Genomic DNA, 19,452 nt, shown 5'->3' on the forward strand with positions numbered 1-19,452 from the left:
GACTTGTGTAAGACCCGAGAAATTTAAATAATTAAGTAAATAATTATTTAATAAATGCGGGTAGTGGGAACCTTTATGTCATTTAATGTTGGGGTTTATGACATGGAAAAATATTAGCTCAAGTAGTTAAGAGTACTTAGTTATTATGAATGGACTTGGGTTCAAGTCCAATTTATGCCTTTGTATGTTACTAGAATTTTGACCTGTGTAATGCACGGGTTATCGGTTATTTTTTAGATGAATAAATTTTGTTTTTTTAGTAAATGGAAAAATTAAGAAGTTAAAAATATATATTAATAATAATGATAGATATGATTTAAAATAGAAAATATCAATTTTATCATGTTTATAAATGAATGTAAGAGTTTTGAAACATCCAGATCATAACAATACTAATTGTAATAATCATTGTTTTGTTCAATATAAAGTTTTAATTTTTTGAACATTTATATTTGTACTTGTCATGAACATCTATACAAAACTTTTTATTGATTTCATGATTCCGAAGACCATTATAATCTACACTATAAAATCAATATAACTATTAAATTTAAAATTGGATTAAAAAAATAAAAGAATGCAATACAATGATTGACAAATAACCCGAATAGTATAAGATTAATTTGTATACCTCTTATCAAATATTTTTAAATATTTATTTATAAACCACATTTGTAGTTGTAGTGGTTAGTTACATTTTCATCTTCATCCATAATTAGTATTTTCAATCAAAATTTGTTTCTATTTCCCTCTAGAAATTGTTACACATAGTTGTCCAAGAGTGAATATGGGGCGAGAAAGATAAAATTCAACTTTAGAGAGAGTTTGCCCTTATCTGTTATTATATGTGTTCTAAGTCACACAACTACCTTTCACCTAATTAAATTAAATATTAATATAACTAAAATTCATTTCTCAATAAAAATAATAATATAACTAAAATCCAACTCCAATTATAGTTTTCCAATTTTGCAATCACAATTTTGTGTAGAACTAAAACATAATAAGGTTTAGTATTTATTAATTATAAAGTTGTTAATTATTAGTTTTTGTATTCATTAATTATAACATTACTATTTATTATTTCTTGTGTAAAGAAATTTATATTAATGTTATTCGTAAAGATAGATAAAAAAATGTTTCTTTTGATTTATTTTTTAACTTTTATTTTATTTTTTTTCGTATTTTCATATTTTATTACATTAATTATTTTCATACACCGCATATTTCCAAGTATTTTATTGAAATAAATATTTATATATATATATATATGTATTTTATTTTATATAAAAATAATAATTTATGAAATATTTATTATTTTAAATAATAATTAAAATAATGAATAATAAAAAATATAATAAGTTTATTTATAATAATATAAATTGTTTTTATATACTGTGATATGAATATAGAAATATGTTAAGTTTAGAATAAATGATAAAATGTGTCAAACAATATTTGAAATATGAATAAACAATTGTAATAATGAAATGACTTTAATTATTATTTTTAATTTGTTTTTAATAGAGTATATTATTATATGATAATATATATTTACATATTTTTTATGTAAATTTGTTAATATAAAGACGTATAATAACAATTAAATTGATACATGATTATCGGTAATCTATTTTCATTTTGAAGTACAACGAAATATAAGAGAAAAAAATGTAACAATGATAGTTATATATTATAACTGTCTTTCATTTTATTTTATGGTTTAAGTAGACACGGTCTTTCAAGTTCTTGTCTTTGTGTTTATCCCTTCTTTCCAACATTTCTTTTATTATGTAATAATAATACACCAAATTTTATTTTATTGTATGTCTCTTAGTTAAAACACATTACATATAATGAGAGAGGTAGGATGGATTAGGATGTGCATACATCATTCATATTTGTAACAGAAAAACATATATTTTCATTAACATAAACTAATTCTATGTTTTGCTAATAATATTGTAATCATTATTAAATAAATAAATAAAAGTCTCATATATCTTAATTGACATAAACTAATTCTCGTTATGATAATAATACTGTAATCATTATTACAAAAAAATAAAAATCCTTTTTTATAGTGGTGAAAAGATAAATCACACCTCATCTTCAAGTTTCTTATGAATTTGAGAAATAACTGAAGTAAAAAATATTATTGATTATTATCATTCTCAGAATTACCTATATTCAGTTTGTAATCAGAAATGCTCCTTCTGTGATAGTGAGATTAGTGTCCATAATCATAAATGCTCCTTCTGTGATAGTGAGATTAGTGTCCATGAACTCAATGTTGAAGTAAAATTGAGTGTCTCCATCAACTTCCAAAAACTTTCCTTCTTTTTCTCATTTTCTCATTTTCTTAGTCATATCATGTACCCACCAATTCTTCATATCTTCCACAGATTCAATTTCATCTATTTTTGTCCTAGTTGTTTCCTCTTAAGTTGCTTCCATCTGATGAAGTTGTTGGCTGAGGCTCCGCTTTGTCTTGCAGCTTCTCAATAGGTGATAGCATCTAAAATAATTGTTCCTCTAACAAATTTTGGAGTCTATAATGAGCTTATATTCTAGCAAATATTGAATGAACCAGTAGACAAAGAAGCAAGAAGTAAGAAAATGGGAACTTAAGTAGTTACATTTGTTAGAATTATGGTGCTTGATTTAGTCCCACATCGCTTAGAATAGTGAGATGTGGTTCTCTATTTTACTATATAAGAGACTCTATGTAAAGTTTTAAGATACACCAGAAATATAAATACTTCCTAGTGTAGTCGTGGACGTAGGCATACACATTGTACGCCGAACCACGTTAAATTCTCTGTGTCTATTTTTCTCTCCTTTATTCTTTCCTTTATTGCCTTGTTCCTAACAATTGGTATCAAGAGCCATTTTTCTTAGTATGCTCTGTGATTGCAGCATTGTCTGATCTTCCACATCAGAAAATATTTGGTTTCTATTTTTTTCTTCTTGGGGATCTCAGTTTAGAGAAGTAGTGGGAGCTTTGGTCAAAAGCCGCAGCAGGAGATTTGGTCAAAGGCAGCAGGAGCTTTGGTCAAAAGCCGCAACAGGAGCTTTGGTCAAAAGCCGCAGCAGGAGCTTTGGTCAAAGGCAGCAGGAGCTTTAGTCAAAAGCAGCAGGAGCTTTCGTCAAAGTAGCAAGAGCAATGGCATTGGAAGAAGGGAAGGTGAGGATTGAGAAGTTTGATGGCAATGACTTCGGGTTCTGGAAGATGCAGATAGAGGACTACCTATATCAGAAGAAGTTGTATCTACCCTTAACAGGGCAGAAGCCAACTGACATAGAGCAGGCGGAATGAGATTTGTTAGATCGGCAGACACTCGGTGTAATCCGGTTGACATTAGCCAAGAATGTTGCGTTCAACATCATGAACGAGAACACAACCGTAGATTTGATGAATGCATTGTCAAATATGTATGAGAAGCCATCTGCAGCCAATAAAGTGTATTTGATTCGCAGGCTAGTCAACCTAAAAATGGGTGAAGGTAACTCGATTACTAATCATATTAGTGAATTCAATACAATTATTGCGCAGTTGACATCAGTGCAGATAACATTTGATGATGAAGTGAAAGCATTAATTTTATTATCATCTCTTCCGGAAAGTTGGAGTGCAACTGTTACTGTAGTTAGTAATTCTGCAAGTAATAGTAAGTTGAAGCTTGATAACATCCGTGACTTGATCTTAAGCGAAGATGTTCGCAGGAAAAGTTCAGGGGAATCTTCCAGTTCTAGTTCCGGTTCAGCATTGAGTACTGAAATTAGAGGAAGAAGTAGCCAGAAAGGTCGTAATCAAGGCCGAGGCAGATCAAAATCTAGAGAGAAATCAAAACCAAAATTCTGGAATGATATCACTTGTTGGAATTGTCAAAAAAGGGGTCATTTTACAAATCAATGTAGGGCTCCAAGGAAGAACAACAACAAGAGGCAAGATGATGATCAATAAGCAAATGCAGCAACTGATGAAATTGAAGATGCACTATTATGTAGTCTAGATAGTTCTATTGACTCATGGATTATGGACTCAGGTGCGTCATTTCATACTACACCTTCCTTAGAACTATTATCTAACTATGTTCCAGGAAAGTTTGGGAAGGTTTACCTTGCAGATGGGAAATCTCTTGATATTGTAGGAAGAGGTGATATCAATATCAGAACCTCTAATGGAAGTGTGTGGACTTTGAATAATGTCAGACATATTCCTGCCTTAAAGAGAAACTTAATATCTATAGGGCAGTTGGATGATGAAGGTCATTACACCACCTTTGGAGATGGACACTGGAAAGTAATGAAAGGTAACCTTGTTGTTGCTCGTGGAAAGAAGCGAGGATCTCTTTACATGATTGCAGATGAGGATATGATATCAGTTGCAGAAGTTGGCAACAGTTCCTCTTTGTGGCATCAAAGACTTGGACATATGAGTGAGAAAGGAAGGAAGCTCATGGTCTCAAAAGGTAAAATACCTAACTTGAAGCATGTTGACGTTGGACCTTGCGAACATTGTATCTTTGGAAAGCAGAAAAAGGTTAGCTTCTCCAAAACAAGTAAGTCGTCTAAAGTTGAAAGACTAGCACTAGTGCATACAGATTTTTGGGGGCCAGCTCCAGTGAAATCTCTTGGAGGTTCACAGTATTACGTAACCTTCATTGATGACTCTACAAGAAAGGTATGGGTTTATTTTCTTAAAAATAAATCTGATGTGTTTTCTGTGTTTAAAAGGTGGAAACAGAAGGTTGAGACTTAAACAGGTTTAAAGATTAAATGTTTGAAGTCTGATAATGGTGGAGAATATGACAATATTCAATTCAAGGAGTTTTGTTCAGAGAATGGGATCAGAATGATCAAGACAGTTCCAGGAACACCAGAACAAAACGGTGTGGCAGAAAGAATGAACAAAACCTTGAATGAGAGAGCAAGATGTATGAGAATCCAGTCAGGATTACCCAAGGTATTTTGGGCAGATGCAATAAGCACAACAGCCTATCTCATAAACAGAGGACCATCAGTTCCTTTAGGCTATCAATTACCTGAAGAAGTATGGTCTGGAAATGAGGTAAACCTTTCACATCTGAAAGTTTTTGGTTGTGCTTCATATATTTTGTTGAACTCTAATAGTAGAGATAAATTGGACCCTAAGGCAAAGCGATGCTATTTCATTGGCTATGGATCTGACATGTATGGCTACAGGTTTTGGGATGACCAAAACAAGAAAATTATCAGAAGTATAAATGTTACTTTTAATGAAAACATGTTCTATAAGGACATAACTGCAGAATTTACAAATAAAAAGCCAGAGAAGGTATCATTAGAAGAAATTTCAGAAAGTGATGTATCCAACAGAAGGCAGAATACAAAAGTAGAGCCTGAGTCAGAACCTGAACAAATAGTAGAGTCTGTAACTCCTGAATTACCGACTAGAAGGTCTAGCAGAACAATTGTAGCACCACAAAGGTACTCCCCTTCATTGCATTACTTGTTGCTGACTGATGCTGGTGAGCCAGAGCATTTTGTTGAGGCTATGTAGGGAGGTGAATCTATTAAGTGGGAGTTAGCAATGGAAGATGAGATAAAGTCTCTTAAGAAGAATAAGACATGGTCTTTAACCAAGCTTCCAGAAGGAAAGAAGGTTTTGCAAAACAGGTGGGTCTATCGGTTAAAAGAAGAACCAGATGGCAGCAAACGATATAAGGCCAGACTCGTAGTGAAAGGGTTCCAGCAAAGACAAGGAATTGACTTCACAGAAATTTTCTCTCCTGTTGTCAAGATGACTACCATTAGAGTTATCTTGAGTATAGTAGCTGCAGAAAATCTTCATCTGGAGCAGTTAGATGTGAAAACTGCATTCCTACATGGAGATCTTGAGGAAGAAATCTTTATGGCACAACCAAAAGGTTTTGAAGTACAAGGCAAAGAGAATCTTGTATGCAAGCTTCATAAAAGTTTGTATGGGTTGAAACAAGCACCGCGACAATGGTATAAGAAGTTTAATGAGAAACTCAAGATTTCACAGATGTGAAGAAGATCATTGTTGTTACGTGAAGAAATATGTTGATAGTTATATCATTCTTGCCTTGTATGTTGATGACATGTTGATTGCTGGTGCTAATATGGCAGAAATTGACAAGTTGAAGAAACAATTGTCAGAAAATTTTGAAATGAAGGATCTTGGTCCAGCCAAGCAAATTCTTGGTATGATAATTTCCTGGGATAGATCTAAAGGTATTCTAAATTTATCTCAGGAAAAATATATAGAAAAATTGCTTAGCAGGTTCAATGTTGGAAATGCTAAAACCAAGAATACACCTTTGGGAACTCACTTAAAGTTCTCAAAAAGGCAATCTTCTCAGACAGAGGAAGAAGAAAATCACATGTCTAAAGTGCCATATGCATCTGCAGTAGGGAGCTTGATGTATGCTATGGTTTGCACCAGACCTGATATAGCACATGCAGTGGGAGTTGTGAGCAGGTTTCTATCCAATCCTGAAAAGGAGCATTGGGAAGGCGTGAAGTGGATATTGAGATATTTGAAGGGCACTTCAAAGATGCATTTGTCCTTTAAAAGAAGTAATCTCACTTTACAGGGGTTTTCTGATGCAGATTTGGGAGGTGATTTGGATGGTAGAAAGAGTGTAAGACCCGTAGAATTTAATTAATTAAATAAATGATTAATTAATAAATACGGGAGGGGTAATAATTATGACATTAAATTATGGTTGGTATGACGTGGAAAAGTGCTAGCTCATGTGGTTGAGAACACTTTGATTGTGCGAGAGGACTTGGGTTCGAGTCCTATGTATGCTAACTTTTAATGTTATGGTTTTGTTATTTAAATTTATGAAAACATGTTCTTGTATATTATGATAATTGAATTGTGATTCCTAGCATGAAATATGACTTGGTTACATGGTTGATAATGACTTGGCAATTGCTTAGGTTATGGGTTCAAGCCTTGGAGAACTTACATTAAACTTTATATTTTTGGCATTTTTGGTTTTGACGTGAATATGGAAAGGTGGGAAGGAAACCTAAGTGAGTGGGCAGCCAAAGGAGGCTGGAAGGGCAGCCATAGGGAAGGATTGAATGGCACATTATGTCTCATTCAATGCCATTTTCGTTTTGGTAATTAATCACTTAGTCTAGGCACATTTTAAAAAGGAAAATTAGGTTAAGGGCCTAGGTTTGACAAGCTGGGAAACTATACCTAAAGAGAGAGCGAAAATCTGAGAGAGTGTGAGAGGTTCTGGTGTGATTTTGAGTTGCTGAATAGTGAGGAAGCAAGGAAGGTGGGTGATCAAGGGGGAATCTTACAAATTGTCAAGCTTAAGCGAAGGAGAACCAGGTTAGGGGAGTTTACCGCGATTATACTATTGTTTGGTATGAATTCTGTGAAAATAATGTTTAAGATATGCATGCACTGTGTTTATTCTGAGGTTTTGTTGAATTCTAGAAATTTTCCAGAAACCGCCTGGCGGGCTATATATAGCCGCCAGGCGGCTCATCCATTTCTGTGCATTTCGCTGTGTTCTAGGTGCAGCGCCTGGCGGTGAATCCCTGTACCGCCAGGCGACTCATAGTCTGGGCCATTATGCGTGTTTTTGGATGAATCGCCTGGCGAGATTGGTTATGATCGCCAGGCGGCGCGGGTTGAATACTCGTTTTAAGCTTTTCTTGAGTGTTTGCCGTGAATTGTTCGGAGGGAAATCAAGGAGTGGGTCTTATGAGTGGATCTGGTGTAGAAGTGTTTTGATTTCGAGTGTAATTGACATGGAAATTCAATGGAACAGTGACCAAGTGTTTAGGGTTGAACAATTGGGGTTTTATGTCGTGAGAGTGGTCAGTGATTGGAATGCTTGAATAATTTTAATAGATGTGGGTGTAGGCTGCGAGGAACACGATACATAAGGGAGATGGCGCGAGAAATGATGGAGATTAATCTGGAATGAAAAGCAAGGGAGAGTGGGACTGCGAAGGTGTGGGAATTCTGGAAATTTTACCAGAAGTCTGATGCACCGCCTGGCGGCACGGGACTAGCTGCCAGGCGCCAGTACAGTGACATGGATACTTGTGGTTATTCTGGTCTAGGAGGGTGTTTTAGGATAATTGGCGTTTGGTTCCTTGGTAAATTAATTTCTAGTGTATCTGTGAGGGAATAGAGTATAGAGATTTCACTACGGTAATGATATTTTCCCTCTTACTTTATAAGCGAACTTGGGGGGGTGTATAAATTGGTTGAGATAATGGTAATAAGAAGCTTGGGAAGTATGTTAGGTCACACGATATTCTAGTACTGTCAGAGCCTTAATAACATGCGTGTCAGTATGGAGTTGGGGAAAATAAGAGTGACACCCAACCATTGGTGATTTTCTTGACTTGTAATTATTTTATGGAGAGTTGTAGTAAAGAGGGAGAATGGTAAATTTTCATCTAAGTAAACAGTACCATGCACTGAGCTAGGAGTATAATGGATTGAGGATGGGTGCGAGGGCAAGATGCGAAGAGTAATTGACCAAAACTAGTACTGCATAAGTACTGATTCGGCGCTTGGCGACAGAGTTAGGTCCGCCAGGCAGTAGAGAGGCAATAGTGGGGTTCTGGTACAGGAGGCGCCTGGTGACAGGGGGATTCCGCCAGGCGATGGCGACGAAATTCGTGACTTCTGGGACAGCATCCGCCTGGCGAAGGAAACGGTTCCGCCAGGCGGTAGTTACAGACCTTGTGATTTATGGGGCGCTTGGCGCCTGACGGCACGTGTCCCCCGCTAGGCGGTCTGGAAGTTGGCAGCGCCTAGCGGTACGTGTCCCCCGCCAGGCGATTTATACTGCTGCAGCTTTGAGTTTTGATTATGAATTTGTGATCTACAGTGCGTCTAGTGATGCTTTAAGGGTGAGATTGCTGGTGTTCCTTGAGTTGTGGCTCGGAACGTATCCCTTGAGTTGTGGCTCGAGATAGGGGTTAAGCACGTGATATTCCTCGAGTTGTGGCTCGGAATAGCATCTCTTGAGTTGTGGCTCGGGATGGCGGATGAACACGAGGAATCCTTGAGTTGTGGCTCGGGTTGGCGAGTGTTGCCGGTGTGAGTGTGCTGGTTGTGGCCAGTACGGATGGGTCCAGATAGATTGCCCTCCTCAGTTGTTGGCTGACGAGTTTGGTAGTCTTGGGACGATACGGGCTTTGTTCGTATATGGGAACTCTACCTGGCGTTGCGGTGTATGATCCGTAGTTCCCACACGTGCTCTATCGGTTGTGGCCGATAGGTATGGCAGCAAGTCACCTTGAAGAAATCCTTAGACGTTGTAGAGCACGAATAATCTGATTGGGGGTCAGATGGTAGGAATTAAAGAATAGGGCAATGTGAGATATTTATGTTATGTATGGTCGCTTGTGTTTATATGATTATATTTCTGTAACTTTACATATGTGATTTAATTGTTAAGCTCACCCTATCTGCGTGTGTGTGGCGATGATCGTGTACGCGGTACACGGGAGCAGATTTTGTTGATGTAGGTGGCTCAGGTGATGCTTAGCCGCGGAGAGGGGTTATACTTGGGGAAATGCTTATGTTTTCTTTATTGACTTTGAAAACAGTTGTAAACCTTGATGGGTAATTTTATAACGTTATGGTGTTGGTATTCATAGACTTTATTCGATGGTTTAATAAAGTTTTTAAATTTTCCCGCGTTTTGGGAAAGTGAGGTATTATTAAATGCGCGCGGTTTTAATTTATTTATTTTATTTATTTATAAATCAGTCATATCCTGACGGGATGTTACATTTGGTATCAGAGCAATGGTTTTCAAAATGATTTTTGGGGTCTATGGGGAGTGAGCATACCGTGTTACGTTTGCGTGACTAATTGTTTATGTTGTTAGTTTATTTCTGGATATGAAATCCTAATATGAGCTGTATATGTGAATAGCTATAATATGTGGCGTGCACGAGCTATGGCTAATCATAGGAGGAGGAACACAGCTGGAGCTGATGACATAGCTCAGGCGATCCATCGTATGGTGGACGCGATGTAGCCCATAGCGGCGCCACCCAGAGCTGTAGTGGCACCTACCCGACTAGTATCTATTGAGGATTTCATGAAACACCGACCGACCAAGTTCTCTGGCAAGGCCACTCCTGATGAGGCAGATGCCTGGATGCGAGAATGCGAGAAGATCTGTAGAGTGTTGGGGTGCACGGATGAGCAGAGGCTGTTGTTTGTCACATTTCTCCTGGTGGCAGACGCAGAGTATTGGTGGCAGGGGATGCATCAGTTGATGCAGACCCGTGAGGAGCAGGTGACATGGACTGCCTTTAGGACGAGGTTCCTGGAGAAGTACTTTCCCGACAGTGCGAGGCACAAGCGGGAGGCAGAGTTCCTTACTCTTTAGCAGGGGACCATGACTGTGGCGGCATACATTGAGAGGTTCGAGTATCTGGCGCGTTTCTACACTCCAGTAGTCACCAAGGAGTGGAGGTGTAGGAAGTTTGAGGGCAGACTAAAACATGAGATACGTCGCTTCATTGTGCCGCTTCGGATTAGAGAGTTTCCAGTTTTGGTTGAGCAGGCCAAGACTGTGGAGCAGTTGGAGACCGGGTCGAGTAGTGGAGGAAAACAGCAAAGGACTACCCCTGATGTTAGATCACAGAGGAAACCTTATAGCAGACCGCCGACTACCTGGGGGAGGCTACATTGTTATAACTGTGGCGGGGAGCACTTGAGGAGGGATTGTACTAGACCTGTCAGCAGTACAGGTGGAGGCAATGGCACTGGTAAGTGCTACGTATGTCAGCAGGCAGGGCACTTTGCACGTTAGTGTCCTAACAGAAGACCAGCTGGTGGTGCACCAGCTAAGAGGCCAATAGGAGATCGACCCAGAGCACCAGGGCGTGTGTTTGCTTTGACGACCACAGAAGCGAAACAGTCAGGTAACCTTTTACAATTTCTGTGTTTGTTGTGAGACCATGAGGTGGTGGTGTTGTTCGACTTGGGAGCCACTCATTCGTTTGTGTCTAATGAATGTGTGAGGAGGCTCGGGCTTACGATGCGAGAGCTGGGGTGCGAGCTTTTAGTCGCGACGCCAGCGTCTGGAGAGGTATCCATCACTTCTATGTGCGTGGGGTGCCCTATGGAGGTGGCAGGCCGTAGGTTCAGGCTGAATCTCATTTGTTTGCCGATGGAAGGTTTAGATGTGATTCTAGGTATGGACTGGTTGTCGAGTAACCATGTCGTCATTGATTGCGGGCAGCGCAAGATAGTGTTTCCTGAAACGGTGGGGTTAGAACTTATCTCATCTAATCAGGCGGTGAGGGAGATTGAGGCTGAAGCTACATGTTACATGATTGTGGCTCAGGCGGAGAAGATGAGCACAGTCGAGAAGATCAGCAGGATCCCAGTTGTGGACGAATATGCAGTTATATTTCCGGATGAGATTCCAGAGTTACCGCCTAGCAGGGATGTAGATTTCTCCATTGATCTCATCTCTGGCGCTGGGCCAGTTTCTATGGCACCGTACAGAATGGCGCCTGCTGAGTTAGCCGAGTTAAAGAAACAGATTGAGGATCTGCTTGAGAAGAAGTTCATCCGACCGAGTGCATCACCGTGGGGAGCACCGGTTCTGTTAGTGAAAAAGAAAGATGGTAGCTCCCGGTTGTGTGTTGATTACCGGCAGCTGAATAAGCTAACGATAAAGAATAAGTACCCGTTGCCGAGGATTGACGATCTATTGGATCAGTTGAGGGGAGCTGCGGTGTTCTCAAAAATAGACCTGAGATCTGGATATCATCAAATCCTTGTCAGGCCGGAGGATGTCCAGAAGACTGTTTTTCGATCACGGTATGGTCACTACGAGTATGTAGTGATGCCATTTGGGGTGACCAATGCGCCGACTATATTCATGGATTACATGAATAGGATTTTCAGGCCATACCTAGATCAGTTTGTAGTAGTGTTTATCGATGACATTCTGATCTACTCTGAGAGCAGAGAAGAACACGCAGAGCATCTGAGAGTAGTGTTGGGGATTCTCAGAGAGCACCAGTTGTATGGGAAATTATCGAAATGTGAATTCTGGTTGGAAGAGGTACAATTCCTGGGCCATGTGATCTCAGCCCAAGGAATAGCCGTTGATCCAGCAAAGATAGAGACTATGGTGAAGTGGGAGAGGCCCCAAACAGTTTCAGAGGTGCGGAGTTTTCTGGGTTTGGCAGGGTATTATTGACGGTTTGTGGAGGGTTTCTCCAAGATGGTGAGTCCTCTTACACAGCTTACGAGGAAGGACCAGCCTTTCTCGTGGACAGATGAGGGTGAAGCTTGCTTCGAGGATATGAAAAGAAGACTGACCACCGCATCGATATTGGCAATCCTTAACACGACTAAAACATTTGAGGTATACTGTGATGCCTCGTATCAGGGGTTAGGCTGCGTGCTGGTGCAGGATAAACGGCCTTTAGCTTATGCATCTAGACAGTTGAAGGTGCATGAGAAGAATTACCCGACACACGACTTGGAGTTAGCGGCAGTCGTGTTTGCCCTCAAGACATGGAGGCATTACCTATATGGAGCGCAGTTCCAAGTATTCAGCGATCATAAAAGCTTGAAATACTTGTTTGATCAGAAAGAGCTGAATATGAGACAGAGGCGTTGGATGGAGTATTTAAAGGACTACGACTTTGAGCTATTGTACCACCCTGGTAAAGCTAATGTCGTAGCGGATGCCTTGAGTAGGAAGAGAATTCATGTATCAGCTATGATGATTAGAGAGTTGGAGCTAATAGAACAGTTGAGGGACATGAATCTGGGGTTGGATATGGGGCCTGGACAGATACGATGCAGCATGTTGAGGATCACAAATGAGTTCCTAGATGAGCTCCGGGTGGAACAGGGTAAGGATCAGAAACTACAGCTGATAATTGGTGAGTTGGGCACTGAGAAGAGGAAGGATTTCCGAATGGGCAGAGATGGGATTCTACGGTTCAGGGAGAGAGTGTGTGTTCCAAACAGCAGGGTTCTAAGGAAGATGCTCCTAGATGAGGGGCATAAGAGTCGTCTTAGCATACATCCGAGTATGACTAAGATGTACAAGGATTTGAAAACCTCTTTCTGGTGGACGGGTATGAAGACGGATGTGGCTGATTATGTCGCTTCTTGCTTGGTATGTCAGAAAGCGAAGATAGAACATCAACGACCGGGTGGTATGTTAGAACCTCTGGATATTCCACAGTGGAAATGGGACAGCATTTCCACGGATTTCATCACTCACCTGCCGAGATCAGTGAGAGGGCACGACTCAATTTGGGTGATAGTAGACAGGTTGACGAAGTGTGCTCATTTTCTGCCGATTAATCAGAAGATGAATATGGATAGGCTGGCGGATTTGTATGTGCGAGAGATTGTCAGATTACATGGAGTACCGGCGAGTATTGTGTCGGACAGAGACCCGAGGTTCACATCGAGGTTCTGGCAGTCGTTGCAGAACGCTTTGGGTACTCAGCTTAGGATGAGCTCCGCCTACCATCCTCAGACGGATGGACAGTCTGAGCGGACTATACAGTCATTGGAGGACCTACTGAGAACCTGTGTTTTAGACCATCTGGGTACATGGAGTGATGTGCTGCCATTGGTAGAATTCACGTATAATAACAGTTATCATACCAGTATTGGAATGGCTCCCTACGAGGCCCTGTATGGTAGGAGATGTAGGACGCCATTGTGTTGGCAGCAGGATGGCGAGGCAGTGGTTCTTGGACTAGAGTTCTTACAGCAGACCACCGAGAAGGTGAGGGTGATTCAGGATCGGATGCGCGCGACTCAGAGCAGGCAAAAGTCGTACGCGGACAAGAGGAGGAGGCTGCTTGAGTTTGAGGCAGGGGACCACGTATTTCTCAGAGTTACCCCTACTGCAGGTATTGGCAGGGCACTTAAATCAAAGAAGCTGACACCTCGATCCATCGGACCATATCAGATCATGAGGAGGATTGGTCCTGCAGCGTACGAGATGGCATTGCCACCACACTTGGGAAACTTGCATAATGTTTTCCATGTGTCACAGTTGAGAAAATACATAGCCGATCCTACACATATTCTAGAGGATGACGATGTGCAGATACGGGAGGACTTAACCATTGGAGCCGGACCAGTGAGAATCTTGGATTCTCAAACAAAACAGCTCAGAGGGAAGGAAATCAGAACCGTGAAAGTCCTATGGGATGAGACAACTCAAGAAATGACATGGGAAATGGACGATGTCATGAGGCGGTCCTATCCTCATCTCTTCACTGGTAAGTTCTCTTTTCGAGGACGAAAAATTTAAAAAAGGGAGTATTGTAAGACCCGTAGAATTTAATTAATTAAATAAATGATTAATTAATAAATACGGGAGGGGTAATAATTATCACATTAAATTATGGTTGGTATGACGTGAAAAAGTGCTAGCTCATGTGGTTGAGAACACTTTGATTGTGCGAGAGGACTTGGGTTCGAGTCCTATGTATGCTAACCTTTGATGTTATGGTTTTGTTATTTAAATTTATGAAAACATGTTCTTGTATATTATGATAATTGAATTGTGATTCCTAGTATAAAATATGACTTGGTTACATGGTTGATAATGACTTGGCAATTGCTTAGGTTATGGGTTCAAGCCTTGGAGAACTTACATTAAACTTTATATTTTTGGCATTTTTGGTTTTGACGTGAATATGGAAAGGTGGGAAGGAAACCTAAGTGAGTGGGCAACCAAAGGAGGCTGGAAGGGCAGCCATAGGGAAGGATTGAATGGCACATTATGTCTCATTCAATGCCATTTTCGTTTTGGTAATTAATCACTTAGTCTAGGCACATTTTAAAAAGGAAAATTAGGTTAAGGGCTAAGGTTTGACAAGCTGGGAAACTATACCTAAAGAGAGAGCGAAAATCTAAGAGAGTGTGAGAGGTTCTGGTGTGATTTTGAGTTGCTGAATAGTGAGGAAGCAAGGAAGGTGGGTGATCAAGGGGGAATCTTACAAATTGTCAAGCTTAAGCGAAGGAGAACCAGGTTAGGGGAGTTTACCGCGATTATACTGTTGTTTGGTATGAATTCTGTGAAAATAATGTTTAAGATATGCATGCACTGTGTTTATTCTGAGGTTTTGTTGAATTCTGGAAATTTTCCAGAAACCGCCTGGCGGGCGGCTCATCCATTTCTGTGCATTTCGCTGTGTTCTAGGTGCAGCGCCTGGCGGTGAATCCCTGTACCGCCAGGCGACTCATAGTCTAGGCCATTCTGTGTGTTTTTGGATGAATCGCCTGGCGAGATTGGTTATGATCGCCAGGCGGCACAGGTTGAATACTCGTTTTAAGCTTTTCTTGAGTGTTTGCCGTGAATTGTTCGGAGGGAAATCAAGGGGTGGGTCTTATGAGTGGATCTGGTGTAGAAGTGTTTTGATTTCGAGTGTAATTGACATGGAAATTCAATGGAACAGTGACCAAGCGTTTAGGGTTGAACAATTGGGGTTTTATGTCGTGAGAGTGGTCAGTGATTGGAATGCTTGAATAATTTTAATAGATGTGGGTGTAGGCTGCGAGGAACACGATACATAAGGGAGATGGCGCGAGAAATGATGGAGATTAATCTGGAATGAAAAGCAAGGGAGAGTGGGACTGCGAAGGTGTGGGAATTCTGGAAATTTTACCAGAAGTCTGATGCACCGCCTGGCGGCACGGGACTAGCTGCCAGGCGTGATGAAGGATTGACCCCAACCAAGGATGAAGGTACATGCTTAAGAAGACTAAGCATGTTTAAAAAGGAAGTTCACTAATCCTTCATCCCTTTCATTTGTGTTTGTTATTTTTGATTCCCTAAGTTGACTTAGTTGAATCAACTTTAGTTGACTTGTTGACCTTTGACTAGGTTTGACTTGTTCACTATAGTTGACTTGACTTAATCCAACATGCTAATCTATGTTTATTTGCTTTGTAGGTTAATTAGGAGTAAGAAAGCAATGCTAGGTGGCGCATGGTGATTGGGGAGCATAAATGATGTGGAGGAGAGAGTAAAGCAAAGGCATAAAGCATAAAGTAAAAGGCATGAAGCAAGTGTACCTATGTACCTTTGGTCTCCTTTGTTTTTAGCACACTTTGACCACTTTTTGGAGACATATGAGACACATTCTTTGTCTCCTTTTGTGCTAGAACGAAATTAGCCTTGCACACACCATAGTTAGCTCTTTTATCTCTCATTTTTGTAACCTTATTTGACCTAGTTTCTAGAAGCTAGGGTTAGGTTTTTGTAGAGACATCCTTAGGTATCTTTTATTTGCTTAGAGGCCCCTAAACTCTTCTATATAAGGGGTGCTCCTAGACATGTAAAAGGGTTGAACATTTTGGAGAAATTATACACTTTGTGTTTCAACCTTTTGTGAGAGCATTCCTCCTTAGGGAGTGGAGTTCTTTCAAGCCTTATCTTGCCTTGGCAAGTGGCGGCATACACCACTCATCTTCAAGGTTGTCATGGCTTCTTCTAGCCTAGCCTTGTAGTGGCGTGAATCCTCCATTCCTCCCATTTCCCTTGCTTTTCATTTTATGTTTCTTTACTCTTCTTGGTTTATATTGTTTCTATTATATGTTTTTCCTTTTGATTTCTTACTCCCCATCAATCCATTCTTCTCCTCTCTAGAACCTTGGAAAGGAACCTTCACATCTAGATAGCTTGCTATCTTAATGTCCAGTGGGGATTTCCTTGGTTTTCTTAATCAACTCACACCATATTCAATAATCTTAAAAAGGAACAAGATAATTCTTCATCATTTGGTATCTAGAGCTTTGGTTGTCCTTGAATATGGTGTTTTCATGTTCTAACCTTGTCTTGTGTAGCTATCTTTGAATGGTCCACATAAAAACAATGCTGGCAGAAACTGTTCACGATTTTAAAAGATTAAACTGCACCTGCTCAGTGGTCCAAAAATTACGTTCTTGATGTCCAAAGAAAACTCTGTTAGTCTAGTTTTTAACAAAAAAAGAACCAATGCATTTGGAGTTCTGTGGAGAGAGTTATGATTGAAATAGTGAGCAAAGGTCAGAACTGCCGAGATCACCGCGAATCAACGTTTTTCAGGTTATGTTGGGCAGTTTTGGCTACTGTTTTTGTTACTCTTCTTACTCCTAAATGTTGTTAGATAACATGTCTTTGTGTGCTTAATCATTGACCTTCATTTCCAAAAGTTTAAATGCATGATAGCTACATGTTTGAGTCTTTAAATGCGCCTAACTTTTGCTTGAGTCATATGTCATATGTTAGCTTGAAGTTTTCTTATTCTTGTTTTTCCAAGTATTTGAATCTTGCTTTCACTTTATGTCTTGCTTGATGTATGCTCCATGAAATTGATTTTGGCCTAAAACTTGAGGAACTAAGTGTTCAAGCCACCTAAAACTCTTTCTCACCATTTTATGAAACTAGTTGTGAAAAGAAGAAATTTTTTGCACCAAATATTCTCTAAAAACCGAGAGCAATCTTGCTCATTGGTGAACTAAAAGTGTGTTTTTCACTAAGTGTTATGCAACTAGTTTCATGCTTGAGAAGTGGGTGATATTGGCAAATTAGTTCCATGCTTTAACTTGGTTACGATCTTTCTTGGTGTATGCATGATTTAAGACTTGAAGATGCTTGTCAAGTGCTTTCCATAGAGTCTTTGAAATGTGCTTTTCTTGTTTTAGTCTTGTTAAAAGTTTTGTCTCAAACTTTTCTTCTTTAGAGTTTAGCTTTCCTTGTTTTTGTGCTTTTCTTGCTTGTCACTAGGTGTTCTTTGTTTTGTCTTAGTTGTTTTCTTTTCTTGAAACTCTTGGGATGTTGTGGCCGAATCACTTGTCTTGCATTTGAAAGGTTTTGAACAAGTTTTTAAAAGTGTTTGCTTCACTCCTTTGGTGGATTTTGAGTGCTAGCCTTGCGTTGTTACTTTGGGAGAGTGATCTAAACACTTGGGTTACATTTTGGGTTGGATTTGGTCTCGGTTTTCATGTTGTCTAACCTCTAATCCATTTATTTTGTCTCGGATTTGAGTGTTTTTGTTGTAAGAATCATGGCAAGTTCATCAAATGCACCTACACCAAACAAAAACAATACATTGATGAGATTGCTTCGGGATTTGGAGTTGTCTAGGAAGGAGGCCTTTGAACAATTGAGAAAGGACAAGGAGCAAAGTGACCTAAGAATCCAAGAGCACATTCAAAGGCTTGAAGCTAAGGAGCAAGAAAGAGAGGCTAGGAAAAGAGGGCATTCTAGGCGCAAACCATCACAAGAGAAGCAAACTCCAAGGATTCCTAAGTTCAAAGGAGAAAATGACCCAAACATCTACATTGAGTGGGAACAAAAAGTGGACCAAATTTTTACCATTCATGTAGTTAGTCATCAAAAGCAAGTAGATTTGGTAGTCTTAGAGTTTGAGGATTATGCCATGACTTGGTGGCATCAATTATGTATGGACAATATTAACCAAGAGTCACTCGCGACTTCTTGGAAGGACCTTAAAAATTTGATGCGCGCTAGATTTGTTCCTTCCTACTATAGGAGGGAGACTCTTTTGAAGCTCCAAAGGCTTCAACAAGGGTCCATGTGTGTGGATGAATATTACAAGTTAATGGAGTCCATGCTTCTAAAAGTAGGACTCCAATTTGAAAGTGAAGAGGAAAAGGTAGCTAGATTTGTGAGTGGGTTAAGGAGGGACATACAAGATTTAGTAGAGTTATATGAGTACTCCTCTCTTGACAAAGTTTTACATTTGGCCATCAAATTTGAAACTCAATTGCAAAAGAAAAAAAATGGCCAAAAGGAGTGGTTCATACAATGACTACTATTCTAGTACTTGGAAAGATAAAGAAAGAAAACATTATAAATCACCACTCAAGAGTTCCAAAGACCCACCTTCTAGGACTAATTTGTCTAGGCCTTCTAATGAAACTCCTAATTCTTCTCAAGGTACAAGGACAAGTTCTATAAAATGTTTTAAGTGTTTGGGATATGGGCACATAGCTTCAAATTGTCCCACCAAAAGAACCATGGCCTTAAACCTTAAAAAAGAAGTAGAGAGTGAACATTCTTCTCCCCCTTCCCCCAAAAGTACTTCTTCCCACACTTCTTCTTTAAGTGAAAGGATTAAACCCCTTGATGGTGGATTGTTAATGATAAGGCACCAACTAAGACAAGTTTCCAAGGAACTTGACCCTTCTCAAAGACAAAACCTTTTTCATTCAAGGTGTCATATTAAAGACAAACTATGTCCCCTCCTCATAGATAATGGAAGTTGTGTAAATGTGGCTAGCACAAGGGTTGTGGACAAGTTTGGGTTGAAAACTATCCCTCATGCCAAGCCTTACAAGCTATCATGGCTTAAGAAAGAAGACATTAAAGTAACTCAACAAGTCCTCATTAACTTTTCAATTGGAAATTTTAAAGATGAGGTGTTATGTGA

Source organism: Vigna unguiculata, chromosome 4, assembly GCF_004118075.2.
Source record: "Vigna unguiculata cultivar IT97K-499-35 chromosome 4, ASM411807v1, whole genome shotgun sequence".
Lineage (NCBI taxonomy): Eukaryota > Viridiplantae > Streptophyta > Magnoliopsida > Fabales > Fabaceae > Vigna > Vigna unguiculata.